The sequence below is a fragment of the Mastigoproctus giganteus genome, chromosome 10, assembly GCF_048544385.1.
Source record: "Mastigoproctus giganteus isolate SK-2022 chromosome 10, ASM4854438v1, whole genome shotgun sequence".
Classification (NCBI taxonomy): domain Eukaryota; kingdom Metazoa; phylum Arthropoda; class Arachnida; order Uropygi; family Thelyphonidae; genus Mastigoproctus; species Mastigoproctus giganteus.
Window position 1 is genome coordinate 220,394,707 of NC_143584.1, and position 14,275 is coordinate 220,408,981.

Below are 14,275 nucleotides of genomic sequence, written 5' to 3' on the forward strand. Positions count from 1 at the left end.
GCGAGTTACCCTTCTTTGCACCCTTTCAAGAAGCTCAATGTCTTTCTTTAGGTGCGGTCTCCATACTTGAACACAGTATTCCAAGTGTGGTCTAACATAAGCCTTATATAATGGGATTATCACGTCCCTATCTCTACTTGCAAAAGTTCGATAGATCATTGATAGGACACCATGGGCCTTCCTTGCAACCTGTTTACAATGCTCAGAGAATTTCATGTCTGACCGTATCGTAACACCCAAGTCCCTTTCCTCCAGTACTGGCTTTAGTTGAACTCCACCAAGTGAATAAGTTTTTTTGGGATTACTGTTTCCCAGGTGTAATACCTTACACTTTGTTGGATTAAAGCACAGCTGCCATTTTTCTGACCATTCCTGAAGTCTATCTAGGTCTCTCTGAAGAAGCTCAGCTTGACAGTGATCATTAACTACTCTACCAATTTTAACATCATCTGCAAATTTAGACATCACGCCCTCTATCCCTTCATCAATGTCGTTTATGAAAATTAAAAACAACAGTGGTCCTAATACTGATCCTTGGGGAACCCCACTTCTTACATCAACCCAATCTGAGGAATAGCCATTTATCACAACCCTCTGCCTCCTGCCCTGAAGCCATCCTTCTATCCATTTAAGGATTTTCCCAGTGATTCCAACCTGTTCCAGCTTATAAAGCAACCGCTCATGTGGGACTGAGTCAAAAGCTTTGCTGAAATCTAAATAAACAATGTCGAAATTATTCCCTAAATCCAGCTCGTGAGTGACCCTTTCGAAATAGCGAACCAGATTTGTTAAACATGATTTTCCCTTTACGAAACCATGCTGAGTATCCTTGAGAATTTCAATTCGATCCAAATGATCCTGAATTCCACCCTTGATCATTGCCTCCATGATTTTCCCTACTACTGAAGTCAGACTGACAGGTCGATAATTTCCAACTTCACTTTTAGAGCCACCCTTATGTATGGGAGATACATTTGCACTTTTCCAATCCAAGGGAATCTCCCCAGAGTCTAATGATGCTCGCATAATTAGCCTCAATGGTTCAATGCACTCGCTTGCCGCCTCTCTTAAGATTAGGCAGGCAAAAGGCAGATTATGATTAGGCAGGCAAAGGCAGATTATGAGAAATCCTTGGCAAAGGATGCAAAGAAAAACAGAAAACAGTTCTTTACCTATTTAAACTCAAGAAGGAAAGGGATGAATCAGATTGGTCCACTGGATGTTGATGGTTCAACAGTTGAGGATCCAGCTCAGGTGGCTAACAATCTAAACGAGTATTTTGCATCTACATTCACACATGAGGAGTTATTCAGGAAGGGGAATGTCGTAGGTGAAGTAAACATTGGCAGTGAGCTAGATGATTTTCTAATAACTGAGAGGAAAGTGGAGGAGAAATTGTTGAGGATAAACATAAAAAAGGCACCCGGGGTGGATGGGATCTATCCAGTTATATTAAAGGAGGCAGCAAAGGAAGTAAGCAAACCCCTAGCCATAATTATGAGAGCTTCTTTGGACTCAGGGGAGGTACCCATGGACTGGAGATGTGCAAATGTAACCCCAATTCACAAAGGAGGATCAAAGGCTGACACAAGTAGTTATAGACCTGTTAGTTTAACTTCGGTTCCAGGAAAATTAATGGAGGCACTGGTTAAAGAAGCACTGCAGGATCATCTGGACAAGAATTCAGTTATAGCTCAGACACAGCATGGGTTTGTTAAGGGCAGGTCTTGTCTGACCAATTTGATTGGATACTATGATGTAGTCACAAAAGAACTGGATGCGGGGAATAACTTTGATATTATATATTTGGATCTTAGAAAGGCTTTTGATACTGTTGCGCATGTAAGACTGCTGCACAAATTGGAGAAGTGTGGCATTCGAGGCAAATTGCTGCTATGGATAAAGGGATGGTTGAGTGGCAGAAGACAGAGAGTGGTAATCAATGGACACTGCTCAACGTGGACTAATGTTATTAGTGGAGTTCCTCAGGGTTCAGTGTTGGGTCCATTGTTGTTTTCTGTATTTATAAATGATATTGATGATGGTGTATCAGGCTTAATGTCCAAGTTTGCAGACGATACAAAGGTTGGCAGGGTTGTTAAGGACACTACTGATACTATGCTGCTGCAACAGGATCTGGAAAGGTTGAGCAGATGGGCTGAGAGGTGGCAAATGAAGTTTAACATTGACAAATGTAAAGTACTACATATGGGAAACAGTAACCCCAGATCAACGTATCAACTCTGTGGTACTACGCTGACAGTGGTAGAGAATGAAAAGGACCTGGGGGTAATTGTGCAGGCAGATATGAAGTTCTCTGAGCAGTGCAGACGAGCTGCAAGAGTAGCTCATGGTGTCTTGTCAATGATATACAGGAATTTTTCTAGCAGGGACAGGGATGTGATTATTCCCTTGTATAAGGCATTGGTCAGGCCACACCTTGAGTACTGTATACAGGTCTGGAGGCCTCATTTCAAGAAGGATGTACAGCTGCTGGAACGAGTACAGAGAAGGGCAACAAGATTAGTGAATGGAACAAAGGGTTGCTCTTACGAAGAAAGGCTTAAGTTTTGCAAATTACAGAGCCTGGAGACTAGGCATCGCTGAGGTGATCTGATAGAGGTGTACAAGGCTTTGAATGGCTTAAGCATGCTCAATGCCGATGGGATTCTTCCTCTTGCTCAGAATAATCACCTGAGAGGGCATAAATTCAAATTGAGGAAGGACGGATGTCGGCCAGATGTGCGGAAATTCGCCTTTAGCCAGCGGGCAGTTGGTTTGTGGAATAGACTTCCATCGCTTGTTGTTGAAGTTGATAGCCTAAACAAATTTAAGGCTCAGCTGGACAGGTATTTCGAACGAATTGAGGGGTGAAATGGGAGTAGTGGTTGTTTTTTTTTTTTTTTTTTTTTGGCTGATGCTGAATAAGCTTGCTTTCTTGCATCATATGCCTCTACTAATGCTAATGCTAATGCTAATGTTTACAAGTTTACATGCACTTGTTATTATTAACCCTAGCACAGCCCATGTACTTGTTTTAAATCTCAGCAGATCTTGTAATGTCCAACACCTCACTTTCAAAGCTGCTGTCTGTCACAACAAAAGGAAGGAAGTCACTGTATAAGCTTGCTTTCTTGCATCATTTGCCACTAGTAATATTAAGTGGATACTAATTATGACATTATACAATGTTATAATTTCTATTTAAGTAGATACTAATTATAACATTATGCAATGTTATAATTAGCACCTACTTAAATAGAAATAAATAAGTACAGAAACATACTAAGTTGTAGAACTAAAAGATTTTTTATGTCAATTTCAATGCTTACTGCTCATAGTATTATTAATCCTTTTTTCAACCAATAGGAAGTGCTGTGCTTTCTAGAAAAGACTTATGAATTAAACTATATTCTTTATATCTTGTATATATTCATATTCACATAGAAGTAACTTTCTAAAAGAATAATTCTTTCCTCAGTAATTATTAATAATTTATTTAAGTATTAATAATTAATAAAATATATAATAATTATTTGTTAATTTATATTAACTATAATTAATTACATTTAATTTGATCATTAATATTTACCTTGATTATTAATAATTAAAAGCGTGTATGCAGTATATTACTCAATTTTAATTATAGTATATAGACTATTTATATAATCCTGCAGAAAACAATTAGCATAATTATTTTTTCTCATTTTCACAAAGACATTTGTTTAATGTTTGACTAAGTTTGAGAATTTTTTAACCCGAAGTTTCAAGAAACTAACAAGAAAAAGCAACTTAATATGTGAAATGTGATGACCTCCTTTCGTCAAAAATCAATATGCTGACAGATGACTTCACAACAGATGACCATCAGCCAAGTAGAACACGTGAACACCCATACATTATGACTTGCACCTTTTGAACAAGTATCTGATACATACTTAAATTATTTGACATTTTCCTCTTTTCATCTTGGAGCTTCATTTTGTGCAAATACAAAACTATAATAACATAAAATCTAAATTTAAATAATAAACATATTAATATACGATACATTTATAAAAAAAATTGTCCAAATTACATAGAATAGACTCCTTGCTACACATACATTTTTATATCAGTAATGTGGTTACAGAGCTAACTACTTTGTAATTAAATAATTTTGCTTAATTACAATAATTAAACTATGAATTTAAGTTCCTTATCTACAAGCAAAACTAGATTATTAACAATAAAGTAAAATTTATTACTCTTAAAAAAAGTACAGGTTGCAAAAACTTTTTTTATCGTTATCTCTATATAGCATAAAACAGTATGAGAGTAGTAAAACAGTAACCATATCTGTCAAGAAATAAAGCATAATAAAAATTGAAAATTAGTTCAATTATAAAAGATGAATTTAAGAAAAGATATAAAAGCAGAATCAAACTTTGTCTAATTCTGTTTTTACCTCTACTTCCATGTCCTTGTGTCCATTTACTATCTTATGTAACAATACAAATTGAAACCAAAGTTTAAATTTGTGCAACCTGATGCAAATCAAAATTTAAAAGATACCTCATGTAGGTATCTATCCAGCTGAGTTGGGGGAAATTCAAAGCTCAGCTGGATAGATACCTACATGAGAAGAAGGTCAAATAGGTTTTATTTTTTTTGCCTCAGTGTAGAAAAAGTCCAAGGCTTCCTTGCACCATACAGCTAATACTAAGCTGCTTGCTTCCTTGTTAAAACAAGAAAACATAAATAATTAAAATTATTGTTAACTAAATACTACAGCCATAAATGTATGTGTGTGTGTGTGTGTGTGTGATTGACATAATAATGAATTCATTAATGCACACTCCATGTGTCATACAAACATCCTGAAGTATACACAAACTAAATTTTAACTTGGTTATAATGAGCACCAAGGGACTGACAAGATTTCCTCGTTATAACCATTACTCACTATATCAGTGATGATAGTGGAGATGGGGAAACCCTGGAGCCGTTAAACAATGAAAACTTTATATCAGTGATGAGTTAAATCTACCTCCTATTTTTTAAAATTCTCAATAGCTTGATAAAAAGATAGATTCAAAAAACAAAAGAAATATTAGAGAAAAATAATATAAGTATATACCTACATATTATTTGTATTAATATGCTTGTATAAACTACAAATCACTTAATATTAAACAATTTATTTGTCTGTAATTTTAAAACCATACACTTAATACTAAACACAATTTATTTCTCTGTAATTAAAAACAATACTATTAAATAATAAACACAATTTCAATTAGTCTTTATTTATGAATCTTAAAATTGATGTTTGTTTTAAAGATTTCACTTTGATATTTCTTAAGTTCCCCCTTAAAACACTCAATGCGTTAAAAGTCTCATTACTTGCCTCAGTTCCTTCAAAAAACCGACTAATGTGTCCATTGCACCTTGAGCTTGTAAGATTGTCGGCACTGATTTTGATTCATTTTCAATTGTCATCATATCAATCATCACAATCGTCTTTACCATCATCATTATCATCTTTGTTGAGCACAGCATCTACAATGTCCCTCTCTGCAGGAAGACCACTAGTTAATAAGTTATCGACTCATACAAATTCATGGATGTTATCTGTATTAAAACCTACAACGTTGTTACGTAGCAACCGTTTGGATAATGGTAAGTTGTTTTCTTCATTTCCATCTTCTTCATCTACAATTGAAATTTCATTTGAATTTAATTTCGATTCCTTGAAGCAATTCGATATGGTTGTCGAAGTAACGCTGTTCCATGCATCATTTAATAAATTTATAACATCCGATATCGATATAGACTTGGTAAGTTTCTGTTCTCTTTGACTGATCAGATGTAGAACTAGAAACCTTTCATAAAATACCTTCAAACTATTGATTGCACCTATGGTTGTAAAATTGATGTCGCATTGGGAGGCAGAAACACTAGCTTAATGTTGGACAAATTTTGATCTGGGGGTGTGCAGGATAGTTATCAACTAACAATAAAATATTTTTCTTCTTTTTGATAGCTCCGTTTTCCAATCATTTACGTATTGCCAAAAAATATCCGAAGTCATCCACGCTTTCTTGTTTGCAGTGTAATCCACAGGAAGTTTCCTTACATTTTTTAAACACTATTTTAACGATTTTCCGATAAAGTTTTTTTTTTTTAATCAGTTCTGGTCATATTTGCACATACAAGCACCGTCGGGGACCTTTGATTTTTTTCCACCAACATATTTTCCTCTTTAAATTTAAATGTATTCTCAAGTGTCAAATTATAAAAAAGTCCTGTTTTGTCGGCGTTGTAATAGTAGTAGTAATAGAGGCATGTGATACAAGAAAGCAAGCATATGAGCTTATGTAGCATCAGCCAAAAAAAAAAACCAATTTCACACAACCATTCCTTCTAAAAGTTTGTCCAGTTCCTCCTTGAATTTATTTAAGCTATCAACTTCCACAATGACAGATGAAAGTTTGTTCCAGCAATTAACCACCAGGTGGCTAGAGGCAAATTTCCGCACATTTTTTCTACAACTATCTTTCCTCATTTTGAATTTATGCCCCCTCAGGTTCGTAATCTGAGCAAGTGGAAGAATTCTATCAGAATTCAGTGTGCTCAATCCATTCAAAGCCTTATACACCTCAATCAGATCACCTCACAGGTGCCTAGTCTCCAGCCACCATAATTTGCAGAACTGAAACCTTTCTTGGTAAGAGAACCCCTTTGTTCCCCTCACCAATCTTGTTGCCCTTCTCTGTACACACTCAAGCAACTCTACATCCTTCCTAAAATGAGGTCTCCAGGACTGTATGCAGTAATCAAGGCATGGCCTGATCATTGCCTTATACAAAGGGATAATCACCTCCTTTTCTCTGATAGCAAAATTCTTGTATATCATTGACAATACTCCACAACCAGCTCTGGCAGCCTGTCTGCATTGGTCAGAAAACATCACATATGACTGCACAATCGCTCCCAGGTCTTTTTCATTTTCTACCACCCTAAGTGTAGTACCATACAGTTAGTACGTTCCTCTGGAGTTACTTCTACCCATATGCAGTACTTTACATTTGTCAGTTAAACTTCAGTTGCCACTTCTCAGCCCATCTGCCCAAGTTTTCTAGATCCTGTTGCAGTAGCACAACTGCTGTAGATGTCATTGAAATCTTTCCTGATTTCTGCCCAAACACAGTCAATCCATTCATTTGCCATTATTGGATCTGCAGAACAAGACTCTCCACTAATTTTTTCATAAATGATTTTTATGTTGGTTTTTAAATTGATTCAGCCAACCACTGTTACACACAAAATTGTTGCATCTAAATTGTTTAACAAATTTTTCAGCTTGAGCCTTCAAGGTCAGACTGTTATTGAAATTCCAGCACTTCTTTGTGTGATGAACCATTGAAGCAATACTTCCTCACCGTTTGTAACCTTGCACTTTCTAAATTTTTTTTATTTTTTCAGTTATGTTCTTTTCCAGTGCCGATATGTAAACCTCTTTATCCTTCCACAATGTCAATACACTTGAAGAGGACAAAGAAAACTTTTTACACACTTCAACATTTTTTGCACCATGTTCTAACTCACGAATAATTTAGACTTTTTTGCAAATCGAGAGACACTTTCTTTTGTTAGTAGACATGTTTCCGGAGGAATGATTCGTTTCTAACTGATTTTACTTTAAAATGATAAAGTTATCTGCATACAAATTTCTTAGAAGTCCTGAAATGCATATAACATTCTTAGAAGTCCCGTTTCCAAAATTTTTAGAAGTCCCAAAATAAATTTATGGTTTAGTGAATACAAGACAATCTGTAAATAGGGTAATGCGACAAGCGAAACGCCAATGAACTACTGTATAACTCCCATCCCCGGAGGACAAGGTCATAAACCAGCCACTAATCCGATGCAGGTGGTCACAAAGCTAAGTCGCCCTTTTCATTTTTGTCTATTCCAAGAATTGGGTTTTTCTGACTATCTGAGCAATTAAGAATGTTTGCACAGTTACCAAAATTTGTTCGGTATATCCAAACAAATTTGTATGGAAATACACGTAAATTAAAATCATTATAGCTTTTTTCTCATTACAGCCATGATCTCGTTATTTCCGTGCTCATTATAACCAAGTTCAACTGTATTTTTAAACAAAGAAAAACATTACTTCAATTGAATATTAAGATTGCCTACTTTAATATATCACAATAGCAAAACTACAAATTCTGCTCCCTTTCCATGAGATATGCAATTGGACCCCTGCTCTCATTAAAAACCATATGATACTAGCCACCAGATCCCCTCTCCCAGACACTTCTCATCCCAAGAGTGGCAGACCTGGCTGTATGGTAGTTTTGCCAGTGGTATATGAGCAACTAATTACTTTCCCTGTAGCTTATGATATATTATATGTATGTGTATAGGTCTTATATTTTTAAACAACTTCTTTTAAAATTTTAGTGTCATTTGATAGATTAAATAATTTAATTTCACATAAAGTTTGACTGACAACAATGTCTGTTATGATTAGTAAAAAACAATGAAAGCAGAAAATCATAGTATGATTGTAAAGTTATCACCCAATCATACAGAAGCTATGGAAATGTTTTCTGTAGGGGATAAAAGGTTCCTTAAGTCAACTCTTACCAAAATGGCCAAGTGCATCTACCATTTGCTAATTGGTTGTGTATTTTATTTTTGTATTACCTCTTCAAGCCGACACATCTCATGTCTACTGTTCCAGATAAACGAAATTAAAGATGGCAATATGGATTTTATTTACAGGAGATCAATTGTAGAGATGGGATTTTTTTCTTAAATTACCCAACTATGCACAAATATCATCAATTTAGAAAAAATTTAAATCTGAAGTAGTCTAAGGTTTCTTTAGACTATTTGAATACTTAGTAGACTACTTTAATCCCACTTTTTTTTGACCATTTGTACAAAAGGTCAAACTTCCATCTATTATGAAGATACAGAAGTGCAATTAATAGGATTTAGAATTTTGTAATAAAATTCATATCATTCCCCTTCAGAATTATTATTTATTGTATGGTAAAACTGTTTCTTTTCTTATCAGTAATTCATCTATCCATGGTTTAGCTACCCAGTCACAGTGGTACACAATATTCAGTGACGTGTATTTTTATTCTTCATTTTTGGGCAATTAGACATTTTCCAATGTATTTAAATATTGTTGATTACAGAAGGGGACAACAAAATTATGCTGCCTGATATATGGGTGGGTGTATTTTTGCATTTTTCAAAAATGAAGTGAATAAAGAAAATTTAAAAGAGATAGCAAAATAAGTATTACACTTAGCAGGAACTAATACTGCTATTGAGAGAAAATATATGGTGAATAAAATCTGTACTACTGGAATGACACAACTAAAGTTATCTTTCCACTTTTTCAGGGTATCCTAATTTTGTATTTACAACAGCAGGCCACTTCATTATAATGTTGCATTACAACGAAGTATTACACTTCGGTTGCCAGAAGATCTGGTCGGCATACACATACCATGATGTTTTTAACTATGGTGTTGTGCCCTAGACTGAAAATCAGAAATATATACATATAAACAATTACCACAAAAGACTCTGTATAATTTTTTTATGCTAATAAATAGCATTTAGCAAATTGATTTTTTGGCTGAAATTTAGTATCTGGTACCCTTAATGTTAACACTACATGATGAACAGAAGGTTGTGTGAAGGACGTGAACTGAGAAAAATAGTTGTAATTAGAAGAAAAAAAAACACTTATAAGAGGGGTCATGTTTTTAATCGACTTTCATTTTTATTTAGTGAAAAAAGGTTATGTTTTTACATGACTTTGGGAGGGATTCAAGCAAAAACCGGTCGTTGGCCACAGTTAGGGGGGGGGGGGTACTGGATATTAAAATTTTACAAATTTTTAGTTACAAAGCAATTTAGAAAATGTCCATTTTAAGTGAAAAAAATGTCTGGATTGCCTTCACTAGCTTCCCCCCCCCCCCAATCAGAGATTTTTAAAACATAGAAAATCTAATTTCAGTGTTGTTGAAATTTCATAACAGACTTTATACAAAATCATTCAATTGCTAACATAGTCTTGCATTAACCTAGCAGTAGCATCACGTTATTTTGTAACATGAACGATATCAATAGCTTGAGAAGCCCCAGATTTCAACTTTTATGTTTGAAAAACATTTGTTTGTTATGTTTGTTATTTGGTTTTTAGGAGCATTAGCAACTAAGGCCATATTGTTCCGGGGATATGCGGTGGTCATTCCCTGACCTTTCCACATCCTCCGTATTTGGTGGTCACGGGCTCGAACCCCAGTCTAATCAAGGAGCGTGTGCTACGCACTGCTGCTCCTGGCTACGGAGGCGCCTTGAAAAACATATTGGGTTTTTGAATTGTATCTGGAGCACACTAATGCTTGACCTTTTACCAGTAAATTGCAAAGCTCATTAATTTTATTTCTTCCTTTTTTTTTTTTAATAATGATTAAAATTTTGCAAATGTTTTTTTGGTCACTAAAATAATCATGAATTTTAATAAAAAAGTTTAATTATTTGATTAAATTTTCAGAAATATGTTTGTAACATAAAATAGCAACATGAAACAATCTCTGCTGTTGTTGTTGTTATTTGGTTTTTAGGAGCATTAGCAACTAAGGCCATATTGCTCCTGGAATATGCAGTGGTCATTCCCTGACCTTTTCGCATCCTCCGTATTTGGTGGTGACAGGCTTGAACCCCAGTCTAATCAATAAGCATGTGACAATCTCTGCCAGTGTTAAGTTTGTGTAGGTATTAATTGCACAAATTTTTTCAACATTACTTGAACCAAAACAAATTAGGCCAATATTTGCAAAAAAAAAAAAACTTTTAAATTAATTAATGTACTTCAGTGAAAAAAATCAATTAATTCTGCCTGCATATATTTAGAATATTATTAACATAAAATAGTAATATAAATAAAGTCATTCGTATCTTATTTCTAGCCCCCTCCAAGATTCTTGTGACATTCACCATATGAAAATTCACTGGGGTTAGCTGAATTTACTGTTCATGGCCCCAAATTTTACCAGAATTCTTTTCTATCACATATATGGATAATAATACCCATATGTGAGTGAACTCTGAGAAGCATCTGAGTAGTGGAAAACACAGTACTGTGATGGAGAGCAGTGTTTCGATACACAAAAAACTGAACTTGGCATGATACACACCAGAGTAATGTAAATGACATTGCATTGTCTCTCAGGCCTATATATCATCCTGATATATAAAAAACAGGGTGAGAAAGCTATGCCTAATAACTACTGACCTATTACTATACTGAATATAACTGCAAAAATTTTTGAACTCCTACTTTATAAATATCTTAGTTCCTACCTTCACCCTTTTATCAATAATCATCAGTATGATTTTCTTCCCAAGAAATCGGCTGTTTCAAATCTGGCCTTGTTCTCTCATCTCATTTCCTACAAACTAATTTGGTCAAAGGAAATCAAATTGATTTGCTTTTTCTTGATATTTCACATTGATCTTCTGCTCTTCAAGCTTTCATCTTATGGTTCTATGATCCCCTTTACTGGATTTGCTTGATTCACTGCTTAGAAATCTTAAACTATCCGTAATAATTGATGGAACTTCATAAACACTGTTTACTGTTTGGCAAGGTGTTCCTCAAGATGTTCCTCTTGGGTCCACTCTTATTATTTTCTATTTATTTCTATTCCTATTTATTCTTCAACTGACAGCAATGAACTCCAATCCTGTGTTCATTCCCTCTCACTCTGGCTCAATAAAAATAACTTGTTTCTAACCCCATTAAATTGTAAATTATGTAGATTTTGCTCAAATTGTGTTAGACCCTCCATCTTTACTGATTATCATATTGGAAACTCTAATTGCAATTACTGATATATTCAAGGACTCAGGTGTCCTATTTTGATGTCATCGTCATCCATTTTTCCCATATTGATTATGTGATATCTCAGACTTCCAAACTTCTTGAATTAATTAAGCATTCTTCCTCGATTTTCAAGAGTGACAAAGTTATAATTCTTCTCTGCAAGCAGCTTCCCATTTTTTGATTACTGTGATAATATTTAGTTCCTACAACAAGAATATCCTTCTGACAGATTTGAGAGAATTCAAATAAAATTTATTAAATTCTTAGGCTTTCAAAATAGCCTTGCACCATCAAAACTATGGAGCTGTCATCGCTTCAGAATCGTTCATCTTCACTCCAGACGACAACTCCATGGGTCTCTTTTTGTCTACAATATCAAACTCTATTATCGATTCTCCACCTCTTCTTGAACAAATATCTTTCACTATACCCTGCTTGAATTCTTGTTATAAAACTAATTTTCACTGCCTTTCCCTCATACTCAACACTTACTTGGAAGTCTTCTGTTCCATTTCCTTCAGATATTGAATAATCACAAAATTGATTTTACACTTAAATTATCTATATACAAGAAATTGCTCATTACTATGAGCAATTCATCCAAATTTTGTATATATTTTAATACTAATTTTGTATTTATTAATACTGTTTTGTATTGATTCTCTGTAATTCTCAGCATTATCTAGGGTCTATGTGTCTTGTGGATGAGAAGTGTATAAATAAATAAATAAATAACAATATAAATGGGGAAAAAAACCAAAAAAAAAAACCAGTACATACAAGAATAAAAACAGTAATTAATAAGGGTACAAAAGTAACAATTGCTAATCTCCAAACAATAAATTCTTCAAGATTAAACATTTTTTCCACTGAGTCTGTCAGGAAATGCAATACTACGGCTAGGTTAATTAATGAAATTTAGTAATTAATAAGTAATATTAGTAATGTATTAAATTATTTACTCAGCACTTTTCATCTCTTACAATAAAACAGTGGAGTATAAATGGATTTTTTTTTTTTTAATATAGGGTCTTATTAGCCCATTTACACTTTACAGAAGCGCATAGTTTTATTAATTCATATAAAGATTTCTCTCTCTCCTCTGCACAACAACTTTATACCATAACTGTTTCGGCAAGTTTGTGCTGTTCTTGTATCATTATTCCCTTTGACTGGATTGCAATACCACTGAAACAGCTGCAAAAGTGTTGGCTCCTCGTCACAAATAAACGGCAATATTTCTCAACAGGAAACAGCTATCAGTACATAATGCAATACAGTATAAAACGCCACCAATAGTGCAGTAAGTCGTTCTGAAGGCACTGTATATAAGAAATGAAAAATGTCTTAATGGAAAATACTCTTTTTTTGATTTTCTAAATATTCACTTTTTGGGCCCTATGAAGTATATTCTATTTTTATATTTTTCTGTGCATTAAGCTTTTTATTTCAAAGTCTAAACTACGAAATAATTGTGGAGCTTATTTCTTAATTAATTTTATTTGCGAACGTATGCATTCACAGAATCAAGTACACGAAGGTACAATACCAGCACTGCACATATAAACATAAATATTTAACATCACAGCAATTTTCTAAGGAGGTCTTCTATTTATAATTCGAAAAACAGAAATTTTAATTTTGAAATCTTTACTCATTCTATCAATTTACTATTTGAAGTGAGATTTACTTACTTTGCCGCTTCTGTTTGGGAGGAGTTCGCGTCACATTTTTATACTTGAGCATCCCTAATAATCAGCTCTAATTATTAGAATTTAAAGTTCTTTGTTCGGTTATTTAAATCGAAGACAAGAAAATACACTGATTGTAACACAATGAGCAAAAAAGAGAGTTATAAAATGAAGAAATGGTTGCTGGAGCCAAAAATAATAACGTGTCATATAACATTTACGATAAGTTGCAGTCTGCAATGCACCACTGCCTACAGCTTGCGTTTAAGCTGTTCGGCACGAATAATTCGTGGATCGGACTGTTACGCAAGTAACATTTTACTTTTACATTGCTTACTACGATTTACTTCCCCCACAAAACGAAAAGTATTGTCTAATGTCATCATTATCTAAAGAATTTGGCAACATTTTATTAGTGAATTCATAAAATGCAAATTATAAATCATCTGATAAAATTCTTAATTTAACAGGGGATTAAGTAAAAATTGAACATTTTTGGTGGCACTTCAACAACCAGTTTATAAACCGTACTAACATATGATCGCCATCTGCAGAATCCAGCAATGAGTCCACTGGACCAGTAGTTTGATGTAGAATAAGTACTAGTTTTTAAATGAATGTAAGGGTCAACTGTTTGATTCAAATTAACTTCATTTTCAATAAAAAAAAAGTT

The 14,275-nt window shown here is 34.1% G+C and overlaps 1 protein-coding gene across 8 annotated transcripts in view; it reads right to left on the reverse strand.

Moving 5' to 3' along the window:
- The window catches only part of Synd (protein kinase C and casein kinase substrate in neurons protein Synd), a 262,630-nt gene extending 248,726 nt beyond the window's left edge, over nt 1-13,904 (reverse strand). For 4 of the 8 annotated variants that reach the window (XM_090383311.1, XM_090383314.1, XM_090383317.1 and 1 more), the window contains exon 1: nt 13,606-13,902. The gene's annotated coding sequence lies outside the window, so the exon portion shown is untranslated. Of the gene's footprint in view, nt 1-13,605 lie in introns of all 8 variants that reach the window. The other 4 variants (XM_090383323.1, XM_090383321.1, XM_090383324.1 and 1 more) reach the window with 3 other exon arrangements.
- Between the last annotated feature and the right edge of the window lie 371 nt (nt 13,905-14,275).